This window comes from Dermacentor andersoni, chromosome 5 (assembly GCF_023375885.2).
Source record: "Dermacentor andersoni chromosome 5, qqDerAnde1_hic_scaffold, whole genome shotgun sequence".
In the NCBI taxonomy this organism is placed as follows: domain Eukaryota; kingdom Metazoa; phylum Arthropoda; class Arachnida; order Ixodida; family Ixodidae; genus Dermacentor; species Dermacentor andersoni.
The window spans coordinates 65454303-65469831 of NC_092818.1; positions in this window are offsets into that span (position 1 = coordinate 65454303).

Below are 15529 nucleotides of genomic sequence, written 5' to 3' on the forward strand. Positions count from 1 at the left end.
CTTGCTTTATGGAGGACTACGGTGGCTGTGGAGCCGCTATAGATATCTTTCAGTATTTTTACATACGGCTCGTCTACACTCTGATTCCGTAATGCCTCCATGACTGCTGAGGTTTCGACAGAATCAAACGCTTTCTCGTAATCAATGAAAGCTATATATAAGGGTTGGTTATATTCCGCACATTTCTCTATCACCTGATTGATAGTGTGAATATGATCTATTGTTGAGTAGCCTTTACGGAATCCTGCCTTGTCCTTTGCTTGACAGAAGTCTAAGGCGTTCCTGATTCTATTTGCGATTACCTTAGTAAATAGTTTGTAGGCAACGGACAGTAAGCGGCGCGCTCAGCGAGCGTGAAAAGCCGGTCGAAGTCGTGCCGCAGGCACTTCGGTTGGCTGTATATGTTGAAGATGAAGAGACTGACATCCCAATTACACTGAGGCACGAGTTCGATGAGGAAATTATCTATTTCTGGGCTGTCTAGGAGGTGGGAGATGGTAGTGAGCGCACGGCGCACGAAAAATGCTACCCGAGGAGATGTAGGACAAAAATAATGAGCACGTACCTTGGTAGGATTGGAAGGTTGACGAGCTCTTGCCGCGCGTGAACCGTCTGCCCAAAAGTTCCATTGCCAGATGGTGAGGCTAGTGCACGATCTAGCCATCATTTAATGTTTCGTTTGCAAGGGAGGGGTGGAGAGGGTGCGGAGCTGGGCCTTTCTTTTAGGCCGTGCGACAGCACCGGCTGTCGCGCGGCCTAAACGTCGCGCGGCGGGTCGCGCGGCGGGTCTCTTGCTCTTGAATCACGCGTCAATTTGGCGAGCGAATTCATCTGGACGGGTAGTGAGGTTCGAGAATTGTTGGGTGAAAGCCTGGATGGCTGTCTGCGTGGTGGCCTGAATTTTGGCCTCCACGAGTTGTTCGAATTGAGGGGTAGGGCCGGGGTTGCCGCGGCCGGGGTTGGTATCGTCGGGGAGGTTGTGCGAGTTGCGGCCCTTGTTTTGGCCGGTGGTTGGTGAGCAGGGTGAGATGGTGGTGGGACAAGATGGTGGTAGGAGCGGCTGGGGCCGCTGTCGACGACGTAGGGGTTTGGGCCCGCTGGAGGGCATGCACCTGAGACTGAAGGCGGTGGCTGGTGGTATGGAGGGAGACGAGTTGTGCGCGGAGATGCAATAGTTCCTCATAGAGGGAGTTGGCGGGTTCCTGAGAGACCAATCCTGCCCAGCTCAGATCATTGGTGTGGTGGCAGGGTTTCTGTGCAGGGGGTCTCCGGAGGACTAGATAGAAGTGGTGGTCGCCTGTGTCCGGTCCAGGAGCGGGATCGGGCCTTGCGCTTGGTACGGTTGGAGGGCTGTTTCAGTGTGGTACGCTGCAGCACAGGGAAAGACTCCAGGGTGAGCTGTGGGACCTGGGTTCGCGGGTCGTGGAGCGGCTGCGGTGTTATGGTATAGCTTGGTTGGTGGGAGTCTGGTCGGTGGGTGCCTCGGCGGCTTGCTTGGCATCCCAGCTCTCCTCGACGAGGTATGGGATGCGGTTGCGGGCTTCGCCGCAGATCTTGTTGAACGGCGCGCAGGCATGGTCCTTGGAGGTGTCCGTTTGGTCACAGTCGGGGCAGCGGCGTTGATTGGGAGCCGGGCACCCGTCCGCGCAGTGGGCGATTGCGCCGCAGTTACGGCAATGCTCGATTTTCTTATGAAGAGGTAGAACATATAGAGTACTGAGGTGTAATAGATGTCCTTTGGCACACAGCCTTGTTTTGAAAAGTATGTAGATAGACTCTGTCGTGCCTATGCGCATAAAGTCGAGGATGCGAGGTATTCGCTCGTGATTGAGACGATCCTGGAGGTCTCCATATGAGTGGACGAGAGGGACCCCGTGCACCACGCCGCGGGCGCAGTGTTCTGGGGCCGCTTGAGAGGAGTAGATGTCGTAGGCAGTGCCTTTGATGAGTATGGACTTGATGGCAACGTAGTGCAGTAGGCGTTGCGGGTCAGGAGTGTTGATGAGGACGAGGCGTCGGAGGGTGTTGATGATTACTGTGTCTGGCTTGGCCTCTTGTTGTCCGAGGCGGGCTGCTTGCAGAATGGCATGGCGAAGCCGAACGCCTTTCACGGTCTGAAGGTTGAGGCCGCCAGAGGAACGGAGGATGATTTTGTCATCGTCGATGGGTAGTTTGGTGCCGCAAGTGCAGAGAGTTGGGACGGCAGGGGCCGTTCGTGCATAGCGATCGTCGCAAGCGTTTCCAGATAAAAATTACGGTTACATAAGCTGCAGTTGCCGGGCGGCGTGAGAGGCAGTCAGGCGTCTTTGAATGCCATCGCGTTCCACTCTTCAAGGCGAATCTTAAGTGTCTTCCATGTTTTTGCTGGTTGTTCTGTCGGCGCGTTGGCTTTCCTCTGCCGCAACAGACGCGGTGGCGCTGAATGCAGAATCCAGGTATGCAATAGAAATTGGTAGTTCGCCGCAGCACGACACGGCGCTAAAGGATTGAAGAGGCGTTATATTTGTATGTAGAAGGACAAATTAAGATCGGAGTGTCCGTGAAATCTGAGAACAGGATGAAGCCGATAACTGCGAAAAATAACGACGAAACAAACTTTATTTGGGTGACTTATTGAAGCGAAAGGCAGAAACTTGCACAGGCGCCGACTACGGGGGAGGGGGCGAGCCCCCTGCGAAGTTTTCCGGGGGTGGGGCAGAGCCCCCCCCCCCCTCTTACGGCGATGCGGAAGCCTCCCCTCTAAAGGGTTTTCACCAGAGTTATGTATACCCAGATCATTTGACCTTTCTTTTGAGTTGCCTCTACCATTTCAGTTGAATCTTCATTGTGGCCGAATCATCATATTTGGCTGCAACATTGCTGGAGCGGACGTGCGGACGTGGATTTCATTTCATACTTTCGCTTTAGTTCTGCAAAATCATGACAATAGGAGGACAAGCACATTTGAAGCACCAGTGGCGGCTACCTCATCGGTTCTTTACAGCGAAGCTATTAGCCTCTAGTTTGTCGGTATTTTTCGTGGCGCGCTCACCCAAAAACAAACGGCAGATACAAGATATTGCGTTACAGAATTGTGTTACAGAAGTTTCCGCCTTACAGAATTATGTTGTCTGGTATATTCGAATTACAATGTGATGTTATCCTGTCTGCAGGTTGTGTGTAATTCGTACTTTACGAATTTTTTGACAGATGTCAGTTTGAATATTCAGTTAGTTCAATAACGGACTTGCGCTAGGTGGAGGGCCCACAAGAATTAGGACGCATGAATGAATGGACAGATGAATGCTATGAGTGCTCCCTTTGAAACGAGACGGTGGGTTGTGCCGCCAAGCTCTTATTATTTTGCCTATGTCCTGCGTATTTAAAAAAAAATGAGGTAATATGCCGTGGTCAGGGTACCGCCACCCAGCGGTCGCGGCCACTCAGACCTCAAATGGCAGCTGGAAAAAGGCTTTGTCTTTCAGTTTCAGCGTAACGGATTTATGTTTTCTCGCATATTTGAACAATAATGCGAAGCTATCATGTCTGCAGCATGTGTGTAAGTCGTATTTCACGCATTTTCTGATGACATTTACTTTTAAACATTCATTTAGTTCAATAAAGCTGTTGCGTTGGCGGAGGGCCTAAAAAATGAGGACATACGTCGTCTGTGGCCGTGGTGCTCGCGTAACGCGTGTACAGCTTTTAGTTTGCCGTTTAGTTCACGTGAGTGCGGCCACATGGCGTATTGCCGTTAAACTTTCGAAACTTCCCGCGGCGACGTAGTAATGACGTCAACAAAAAAATAAAATAATTAAAAACTATTCCTGCGCACTGAACTTCGCCACAATGCTTGTCCCGCCAGCGTTATCAGTGTTCTTGTTAAAGCGTAGCCACTCGTCGGCTGGAAATAACTTATCCACCTAAGAACATTTAGTCGCGACAAGTGATGATTGATTCTGAGCTTTTGATAGGCCTCCCGTAAGGCAGCTACGGTTCTTTTTTCCTCTTTCTTTTTTTATGCTACGGAGTAAACAAGCTATAGGGCAATCGTCAGCAACACTCCGCGGTAGCCTTTGTTCAGTCGCCACACATTCTCAACGTCCGAACGCCTCGCATCTTCGGACATCTCGCAGCGTGTACGAGAGACGCCGTCGTGTACGGCTTTTGATTGACGCATCGAGTAACTAGTGACGTTCGCCATCCGTTCCGAACTCACAACAGCGTATGCGCCACGGTGTGGTATGCATGTACATGCACAGAGCTGCTCAGTAGGAACGCTAATGTGGGTACGCACAACTCTCAAGCCAGAACGCTGCCCTGGCTCCTGCAGTGCCGACTGCAGCAAAGCGCGACAAGGCGTCCACTTGGCTTTGTCCTTTTTTGCCGCTATATGGAAACCAGCTACACCTCCACGCGCGGGTCGTGACTGCACCGTCGACACACGGGCAGTGCGAGGGCGTCGCCCACTGCGCGAGCGCACACCTAGAGTGCGTGTATTTGTCATGGCAGGAACGAACGCGTTGACCAACGATATGGGAATAGAGTAGCAGCGGCTAGATGGGGGGTGCGGGCATATGCAGGGTGTCCCACATAACTTGAGCCAAGAATTTAAAAATGAAAGGTGCGTCGGAAGCGAATTGAACCGAACGCATACTATTCGCAATAGCCTATAGTAACTCAGACAATTTTTTGTTTTGCCCATAACGCACTAATTACTTAAGTTTAGTTAACCAAAATTTTATTTATCGACTGAGGACCCCAAGTATGATATGAAGATTTGTAGCGCACCTTCAGAAACCACCGATCGAGTTGTTTCCATTACGATACGTCTCACGTAGTCCTTTCTTCTGTGGCGCAAAGAAGCCCGCGAAATATGAAAAAAGTCACGTGACGGAGCGTTTGCTGCATACATGGATGAATGTTATGAACGTCCCCTTTGGAACGGCGCTGTAGGTTGCTCCACCAAGCTCTTGCTACTATACTGCCTAATGCCCTATTTAGATAAAAAAAAGAAAGAAAACGAAAAAAAAAACCACGATGAACTTCCACAACCAGATTTTCTGACCCCCTATTGTGAACTTTGCTTTTGTACGCCTCCGTTTTTTGTCGCTTCCCTATTTTTCTTCCACCAATCTTCCTATCGCCTCTTAGTAATCTCGCTGAGCCCAAGGGCTTCAAGGGAGCCAGTGGTGCCTAAATCGAGCGCTGGGAAGATGTCTTCACATTCTAATAAAATATGCTCCATCGTTTCGAGCTTTACTGCAGCAAGCACATGCTTCTTGAAGCGGTATGAGCCTTCGAATAGAAGATGAACAAGCGCAGGAACCTGGGTACAGGGGAACAGGAGGATGAAGGTAGAGTAAAGGTACACAAGATGCTAACACCGTCTTCTGATTTCCACCATCTTGGCTTCCCATGGAGTACTAATTGGTGTCCTTCGCGGCAATTGGAAGCTTCTTTTACAAAATTGAGAGGTCGCATACCTCCTCTAAATTTTTACTTACACAGGTCTGGTCTCGCAGTGTCCCCTCTATGTTCTTTTTGCAGTGAACCTGAAACTATCGAACATTACTTTCTCTCGTGCCGCCGCTTTCTAAGACAAAGAAAACTATTAGAATACTCCTTTACCAAACTTGGCCTCTCGCTAACCTCGACCACCATTCTTTCTTTTGGGGCGACTTCACTGGGATCCAGCCACAGGGATGCTTTTCTGGCAGTTTACAGTTTTATTAGAGACACAAGAAGAGTACCTTGCTGAATTTCTAAAATTATCCATAATTTATATAATTTCATTTCTTTACGTTTATTTATCTTATCGGAATTCCTAACAATATTTAATTACACTTCTAAATTACAGTACTATCGTCCCGCCCTCCACTACACAAATCTAGTTTCTCTCTACTTCTAACCATACGGAAAACCGCCTGCTTCTTGGCCAATCCCCCATAGCGGGTACGCGCCACTGTCTGGGACACAGGACAAGACAAGATGGACGCCAGTTCCACAGCAATGCTTTACGACTATTGTGTCCTTTAACTAGGAACGCTACATTATTTTGGCGCAGCCGACAACCAACTCCAACATGTGGGTGACATTTTTCCTTGAGGAGACCTCCGCAGAGCAGATCACCTTTTCGAGGTACCAAGCTCAAGATGAAGCAGTGGTGGAACTACCTCGCGAACTCAACTCGGCAGAACTCGTGAACCTGGTTTTAGAGAAGGCTTCCATGGACACTGCTGAACTACGTGGGAAGGGTGCTGTGAAAGTGAACTTGCGTCTGGCGATCTTCGACGAATTAGTTCTTCAACCGATGCGTTGAAAGGACTCTCGATCACGGTCTTCGATGGAGGAGGTAAGCCTTGTTTTGAAAGCTCTTCAGCTACAGCAAGAGCAGATTGCGCAACAAAATCAACTGGTGACATCGCTTATAAGCTCTCTGAACGCTGAGAAGCCGGTGACTAAATTTGTAGAACCCGATGCGTTCGACGGCATGTCTTCAAGTCCAGAAAGTTGGCTTGAATTCTATGAATATGCCGCTGGGCAGAACTGGCTCTCTAATGAGGACAAGATTACTAACATGCGTAGTTACTTAAGAGGTGTTGCACGGAAGTGGTACGATCTGCACATTATTGAAGAAGCTGGAAAAATTCTTGACGCCATTCCGAAGTAGCCCAGTGCAAAGGTGGGACGCCGCGCTTAATTTCAAATTCAAGCAGGGCTCCCTCGTCGAGTATTTCTTTGAAAAACGCCGCCTTTTAAAGCTGGCCGAGCCTATGCTTCCTTCTTCTGCCGTAGTAGCACTAATAATGCACGGACTGCACGCAGAAGTCCTGAAGCAAGTGCAAGTACGGTCGCCTAAAACTATGGACGGGCTCCTGGAGTGCCTTCAGGACATACCATCTACTTTAGAAGAAAATATAACCGCTAACTCAAGCAGTCGCTTCAGACGGACTGGCGCGGATTGGTCAAGCCGTAATCAGCGAGAACCGAGCCACCTTGCATGCAGCACAGGCAGCAGAGAACTTGGGTTGGCGCGCTCCCAGAGGTCGGCTGAATAACGTCGACAACGACCCTGTCCCCCTACTTTCGGATGCTCAAGAGTTTCCGACGACAAAAAACTGATAAACAAGGGTGATCAGTCCGACCCAATGACCACAACTGAGACTGTTTATTAAACTTACTCTAGCCTACTTCACAATCCTGTCAAAGTGGGAACCAGACATATAATGGCTTTGGTTGACAGCGGTGCTTCTGTGTCTATAATAAATGCCACGCTAGTAGATGCAAGTCACCTGCAGAGTGAAATAGTACTACGGGTGCAAGGTTACGATGGAAAAGTGACAATGCATAATCAGGGGGCCTCAGTAAACAATGAGTTCCAAGGTCATGAAATAGAGAGGGAAGTACTGCTGATAGAGGGTGTGACGTACGACGTTCGGCTATCCAGACGAGATATAAAGGAACCAAAAAATCAACGTATACTGGGACGATGCGGTTTGAGTGGAAGGACTATCACGGAAAGAGACACAGCAGGGTAGAAAAGGTAACCTACGTGTTTTCAAGTGCAAGGAGGATATTGCAACGGCCTACCCTGAACTGCTATGCATAGGAAGCTATCCACAAGCGATGAAGTCACACAAGGTGCCTTTCCAACTAACTGACAAGCCCGTCATCCGAAAATCACATTATAATATGTCAAGACAGCGCAAGATATGGTTGATGAAAGAACTGCAGGAGATGCTAGACGTCGATATTGTCACGTGGTAGTGACGGTGAAGAAAGAAGCAATACGGTGGAATACAAAACTAGCTTTTATTGGGCGAACCTGTGCCCACAAAAACAGGCTACGCTTATAGCACAACGATAGCGGCGAACACGGTCGGCGATCGTCGGAAAAACTGATTAGCGGGTCAAGCGCGTCGGCTTTTATAGATCAGTCGTCGAATGTTCCAGATTAACTGATGGGACCCGCGTGTCTTCCACAAAGTTCTACACCATTCGTGTCACGCGATGAAATCTGATAACACAAGGTTCGGCGACAACAGACACGCGGATAGAAGCGTCGATAACTTTCCAGAAACGTCGGATACATGCAGGCGCGTCCCTCGCTGTGCGATTACATTTGTTAAGCGGCGAAACGTGGTTGCCCGATAAAGATAAGTACACGTGTCATTACCCCCCTCTTAAAAAGCATCGACCCGATGCTGCTAACAAACGAAAGTAACAAAGAAAAGCACTCGTAGCAAAGAAAACAACAAACTAAGGAAGTTCATCAGCGTCCGTAAAATGGTTTAAGGCGCACCACGTGGACCACTTCAGATCGTGCGCGGCGCCGCTGTGAGTGCGAAATGCCGTCTGGCACGACCTCATAGTCTAGTGCGCCAATACGTCGGATGACCTTGTAGGGTCCGAAATAGCGTCGCAGCAGCTTCTCACTGAGTCCTCGCCGGCGTATCGGGGTCCATACCCAAACACGGTCGCCGGGCTGGTACTCGACGAAGCGTCGTCGGAGGTTGTAGTGTCGGCTGTCGGTACGCTGCTGGGTCTTGATCCGTAGGCGGGCGAGCTGTCGGGCTTCTTCGGCGCGCTGGAGATAGGTAGCGACGTCAAGATTCTCCTCGTCAGTGACGTGCGGCAGCATGGCGTCGAGCGTCGTCGTCGGGTTCCTGCCGTAAACCAACTTGAATGGCGTGATCTGTGTTGTTTCTTGCACCGCCGTGTTGTAGGCGAAGGTGACATACGGCAGGACCGCGTCCCACGTCTTGTGCTCGACGTCGACGTACATTGCTAGCATGTCGGCGAGGGTCTTGTTCAGGCGCTCCGTGAGACCATTCGTCTGCGGATGGTAGGCAGTTGTCCTCCTGTGGCTCGTCTGGCTGTACTGCAGAATGGCTTCGGTGAGCTCTGCTGTAAAAGCCGTTCCTCTGTCGGTGATGAGGACTTCTGGGGCACCATGTCGCAGCAGGATGTTCTCGACGAAAAATTTCGCCACTTCGGCTGCGCTGCCTTTTGGTAGAGCTTTGGTTTCAGCAAAGCGGGTGAGATAGTCCGTCGCCACGATGATCCACATATTCCTGGATGTTGACATCGGAAACGGCCCCAACAAATCCATCCCAATCTGCTGGAATGGTCGACGAGGAGGTTCGATCGGCTGTAGTAATCCTGCTGGCCTTGTCGGTGGTGTCTTGCGTCGTTGACAGTCTCTGCATGTCTTGACGTAACGGGCGACGTCGGCGGTCAGACGCGGCCAGTAATACTTTTCCTGTATCCTCGACAGCGTCCGGGAGAATCCGAGGTGCCCAGCGGTTGGATCGTCGTGTAGGGCGTGCAGTATTTCTGGACGGAGCGCTGACGGCACCACAAGAAGGTAGCTGGCGTGGACTGGTGAGAAGTTCTTCTTCACGAGCAGGTTGTTTCGTAGCGTGAACGAAGACAACACGCGCTTAAATGCCCTAGGGACAACGTCGGTGTTCCCTTTCAAATACTCGACGAGGCCTTTTAGCTCCGGGTCTGCTCGTTGCTGTTTAGTGAAGTCTCCCGCGCTTATTATCCCAAGGAAGGCGTCGTCGTCCACGTCGTCTTGCGGCGGGGGATCGATTGGGGCGCGTGATAAGCAGTCGGCGTCGGAGTGTTTTCTTCCGGACTTGTATATTACCGTTACGTCATATTCTTGTAGTCTGAGGCTCCACCGCGCCAGCCGTCCTGAAGGGTCCTTTAAGTTAGCTAGCCAACACAACGCGTGGTGGTCGCTGACGACTTTGAATGGCCTGCCATAGAGGTAAGGGCGGAATTTAGCTGTAGCCCAAATGATGGCGAGGCATTCCTTTTCAGTCGTAGAATAATTGCTTTCCGCTTTTGACAGCGACCGGCTAGCATACGATATCACCCGTTCAAGTCCTTCTTTCCTCTGGACTAGGACGGCACCGAGGCCTAGGCTACTGGCGTCAGTGTGGATTTCAGTATCGGCGTCCTCGTCGAAGTGTGCAAGTACCGGCGGCGACTGCATGCGTCGTTTGAGTTCTGGAAATGCGTCGGCCTGCGGCGTTTCCCAATTGAACTCGACATCAGATTTCGTTAGATGTGTTAGCGGCTCCGCGATGCGCGAAAAGTCCTTGACAAAGCGCCTATAGTAGGCACACATGCCAAGGAATCTGCGCACTGCCTTCTTGTCGATTGGCTGCGGGAACTTTGCGATGGCAGCTGTCTTCTGCGGGTCGGGGCGCACTCCAGATTTGCTGATGACATGGCCTAGGAATAGAAGCTCATCGTAAGCGAAGCGACACGTTTCCGGCTTCAGGGTGAGCCCTGATGACTTGATGGCCTCTAATACTGTCGCAAGCCGCTTAAGGTGATCGTCGAAATTTCCGGCGAACACGACGACGTCATCCAAGTAAACAAGACAGGTCTGCCACTTCAATCCTGCTAAAACCGTGTCCATCACGCGCTGGAACGTTGCAGGCGCCGAGCACAGTCCAAATGGCATAACCTTGAATTCATAGAGGCCGTCTGGCGTGATGAAGGCGGTCTTTTCGCGATCCCTTTCGTCGACTTCTATTTGCCAGTAGCCAGACTTGAGGTCCATCGATGAGAAGTATTTAGCATTGCAGAGCCGATCTAATGCGTCGTCTATCCGTGGGAGGGGGTATACGTCTTTCTTCGTGATTTTGTTCAGTCGACGATAATCGACGCAGAAACGTAGGGTTCCGTCCTTTTTCTTCACTAAAACAACTGGAGACGCCCACGGGCTTTTCGACGGCTGGATGATGTCGTCGCGCAGCATTTCGTCGACTTGTTGTCTTATAGCTTCGCGTTCTCGCGTCGAAACTCGGTAAGGGCTCTGGCGTAGTGGTCGAGCGCTCTCTTCGGTGATTATGCGATGCTTTGCGACTGGTGTTTGTCGAATCCTTGATGACGTCGAAAAGCAGTCTTTGTATCGTCGAAGCAGACTTCTGAGCAGTTGCTGCTTAATCACGGGGAGACTTGGATTTATGTTGAAGTCTGGCTCGGGAACTGCGGTCGTCGGGGTAGATGCAACAGAATCCGAGAGGACAAAGGCATCGCTGGTTTCCTGTATTTCCTCGATGAATGCGATCGTCGTGCCCTTGTTGATGTGTTTGAACTCCTGGCTGAAGTTTGTCAGCAACACTCTCGTGTTTCCTCCATGCAGTCGAGCGATCCCTCTTGCGACGCAAATTTCACGGTCGAGTAGTAGACGTTGGTCGCCTTCGATGACGCCTTCTACGTCAGCGGGTGCTTCGGTGCCGACCGAAATAACGATGCTGGAGCGAGGCGGGATGCTCACTTGATCTTCGAGCACACTCAAGGCGTGGTGACTACAAGGGCTCTCCGATGGTATCGCTTGATCTTCCGACAGCGTTATTGACTGCGACTTCAGGTCGATGATTGCGCCGTGTTGGCTCAGGAAGTCCATGCCGAGAATGACGTCTCGTGAACACTGTTGCAGGATAACGAAGGTGGCAGGGTAAGTCCGGTCATGAATGGTAATTCTTGCCGTGCAGACTCCAGTCGGCGTAATGAGGTGTCCTCCAGCGGTCCGAATTTGGGGGCCCTCCCATACAGTCTTAACCTTCTTCAACTGGGCGGCGATGTGTCCACTCATTACGGAGTAATCGGCCCCTGTGTCGACTAAGGCAGTGACTGCGTGGCCGTCGAGAAGCACGTCAAGGTCGGTGGTTCTTTGTCTGGCGTTGCAGTTAGGTCGTGGCGTCGGATCACGGCTGCGTCGTGTTGAACTGAAGCTGGAACGTCGCTTCGTCAAGTCGTCTTTCGTCGGTGTAGTCTTGGCTTCCTGACTTCGTCGGGACGGCGGCGTGTCGTCATTAGGTCGTCGAGATGGTTTCTTCGTCGTCTTCGTCGGCGGCGGAGGATCTTCGTCAGTTCGACGAACAGCAACCGCACCTCCATCGGTTGCTGCTTTTAGTTTTCCGGATATGGGCTCGCAGAGCGGCCCCGGGCTGGGCCGGTGTATGGTCGGTGCTGCGGCGACAGGTAGCGGCCTGGTGACGGCGAACGGGACGGTCGTCGAGGGCTCCACTGAGTAGCGGCGAGGTAGTCGGCGATGTCACGAGGGCGTTCACCTTCCCTCGGGCGCTGTGCGTTCACGGCGAAGCCTCGCAATCCCAGGTCGCGGTATGGGCATCGGCGGTACACGTGGCCGGCTTCGCCGCAGTGGTAGCAGAGCGGGCGGTGGTCGGGGGCGCGCCAAATGTCCGTCTTCCTCGCGTAGGTGCGCTGGGCGACGGGTGGGCGTGCTGGCGGCGGTGGACGACGGAATTGTGGCGTTACAGGGCCCTGGCGTTGTCGCGGAGGGGGAGCTTGACGGCGTGCGACGGCGGCGTAAGTCATCGCTTCTGGCTGGGGCTGCGGTAATTGTGGTTGCACCTCAGGAACTCCTAGCGATCGGTGCACCTCTTCTTTCACGATGTCGGCGATCGAGGCCACTTGAGGCTGCGACGATGGCAAGACCTTGCGCAGTTCTTCGCGCACGATGGCCCTGATGGTCTCGCATAAATCGTCCGTGGCCAGTGATTGAATTCCGGAGTAGCTTGTTGGCTTGGTGCGTCGGTCAAATTGCCGGTTCCGCAATTCCAGTGTCTTCTCGATGCTCGTCGCCTCACGAAGAAACTCGTCGACGGTCTTCGGTGGGCTTCTTACCATACCGGCGAAAAGTTCCTCCTTTACACCACGCATCAGTAGACGTACTTTCTTCTCCTCGGACATTTCTGGGTCGGCGTGGCGGAACAGACGGCTCATTTCCTCAGTGAAAATCCCGATCGTCTCATTCGGCAGCTGCGCTCTTGTCTCCAGTAGAGCTTGGGCTCGCTCTTTTCGCACGACGCTTTGAAATGTTTGCAGGAAGCCGCTTCGGAAGAGGTCCCACGTCGTCAAGGTGGCTTCTCGATTCTCGAACCACGTCTTGGCGGCGTCCTCCAATGCGAAATAGACATGTCGTAGCTTGTCGTCGCTTGCCCAGTTGTTAAACGTAGCGACCCTCTCATACGTTTCCAGCCAGGTTTCCGGGTCCTCAAATGTGGAACCGCGGAACGTTGGTGGTTCCCTGGGCTGCTGGAGCACGATGGGGGACGCTGGGGCTGCCATTGCGGTTGCCTTGGCCACAATCTTCTTGGTCTTCTCAGGTAGAAGTCCGTGCTCCGGGGGCAGCTGTTGAAGACGGCGGCTTGCTCGGTGGTCCGGGACTACGTTGGTGTTCTGTTTGTGGTCTGGGCTGGGATCACGGCTTGTCGGGGGCGTCCTGTACATGGACGAAAAGCACCTCCACCAGATGTCACGTGGTAGTGACGGTGAAGAAAGAAGCAGTACGGTGGAATACAAAACTAGCTTTTATTGGGCGAACCTGTGCCCACAAAAACAGGCTACGCTTATAGCACAACGATAGCGGCGAACACGGTCGGCGATCGTCGGAAAAACTGATTAGCGGGTCAAGCGCGTCGGCTTTTATAGATCAGTCGTCGAATGTTCCAGATTAACTGATGGGACCCGCGTGTCTTCCACAAAGTTCTACACCATTCGTGTCACGCGATGAAATCTGATAACACAAGGTTCGGCGACAACAGACACGCGGATAGAAGCGTCGATAACTTTCCAGAAACGTCGGATACATGCAGGCGCGTCCCTCGCTGTGCGATTACAGTTGTTAAGCGGCGAAACGTGGTTGCCCGATAAAGATAAGTACACGTGTCAATATAATCCGACCTTCGGTGTCACCCTTCGCCTCTCCCATAACAATTCCGCCGAAGTAAGATGGAACTTTAAGACTGTACACAGATTACAGGGCTCTCAATCACCAGTGTTACGTTTCGCCTACAACGCGCGGTAATGCCGGCGCGGATGCAACGGACGCCGGGGCTTCGTTCAAAGCGGCGGACATTTTGGCCCGTTCGACGCCGCCGCAACGCCTCCCCGCCAAGCGTGTCCAGGCGTGTTTCAGTGCCACGTGTCTTCGTATGTGCGTGTGTGTGTGTGTGCCCACGCTTGTCAAAGCGCGGCAGCCGGGGAGCGGAGCTCCCCAAGTGAGGTGCCAGGACGTCTGTCCGTCGGCGGGTTGGCGATGCGTCACTACACTCGGCTCACCATGTCTCTCGGCTCGACCGTGCGCGCCGTCGTGGGCTCATGCTCCGCCGTCGCGTGGGCTCATCCCGTGACCTTCCTTCTGGCCCGCGACGCCGAGAGTATAAGAGCAGCTGCCCCCGGACGCCAGGAGAGAGGCTCCGATTTGTACTGTTGAGTTACGTGCTCTCCCGTCTCTCCACTTCGGTCGACCTGACCGGCCGCTCTTTTGCTATGTTAGAATAAACAAGTTGTTCTGTTACCAGTCTTCTCTTGCTTTGCCGGGACCTTCGGATGCTTCCAGTGCCCCAGGCCGCCAGGCCAACGCTACCCTTGGGGCTTGCGACCCATTGGCAATAACGGGCGTCAGCACCGAGACCCCAACAACTGGTTGCCAGCGGTGAGATCGCGACAACGGAGGCCAGCAGCGAAGAGATGCGGTTGACTGTATGCTGAGCAGCACAACGACCATCCGGGAGCAGTGCAACGAGCCCTGTGTGATGACTGGTTGCCTGCAGCGGAACGACTGCGCTGAATTCTTGGCTGCGAGGTTTGGTGAGTGCGGGACTTTCTTCTTCTGAGTTTTGCCAGGCTTTTGTTAGTGTCAGAAACAGAGCTGGTAATTGTGGTTGTCGTTGCTGCCGGGTTAGTTTGCGGCAAGACAATAGTAGGCAGTAGAGAAAGCAGCATTCAGAGCAGCCATGGATTTGAAGTCGTTGCGCAAACCGAAATTGCTGGAGCTTGCAAGAGAGTTGGGTCTGGATGTCTCAGACAAACTCAGAAAACCAGAACTGCTAAGGGCTATTCTTGAGTTAGAAGCTGAGGATGACGAGCTGTCGGAATGCCTTGAGACCATTGAGGAGAGGGAGACGGCAAAAAGACAGGAGCGCGAACTTAAAGAACAAAAAGAGAAACAGGAGCGCGAACTAAAAGAACAAAAAGAGAAAGAAAAAGAAGAGCGCGACCGTCAACACGCATTGGAAATGAAGCGTCTCGAGTTAGAGATGGAACGCGCTCGTAATGGAAGTCAGGCACACGGTGCAGGAGAACGAGTATTGTTCAAAATGACTGACCTGATGCGGCCGTTTAAGCTTGGAGAGGACATTGGTTTGTTCCTGGTTAACTTTGAGCGAACGTGCGAGAAGCAGGGGTTCTCTCGGGAAACGTGGCCACAGCGCTTGCTCACTTTGTTACCCGGCGAGGCGGCTGACGTAGTCGCTCGCTTGGAGAGAGAGGAGGCAGAGGATTTCGACAAAGTGAAATCGAGTCTGCTAAAAAAGTACCGGCTGTCAGCGGAGGCGTTCCGTCGGAAGTTTCGGGAAAATGAGAAAGGCAAAAGTGAGTCATATACAGAGTTTGCGTACAGGCTTATGTCAAACATGCAGGAGTGGCTCAAAGAAGAGAAAGCGTTTGGTGACCACGAGAAAGTTCTGCAGTGTTTCGGGCTAGAACAGTTTTA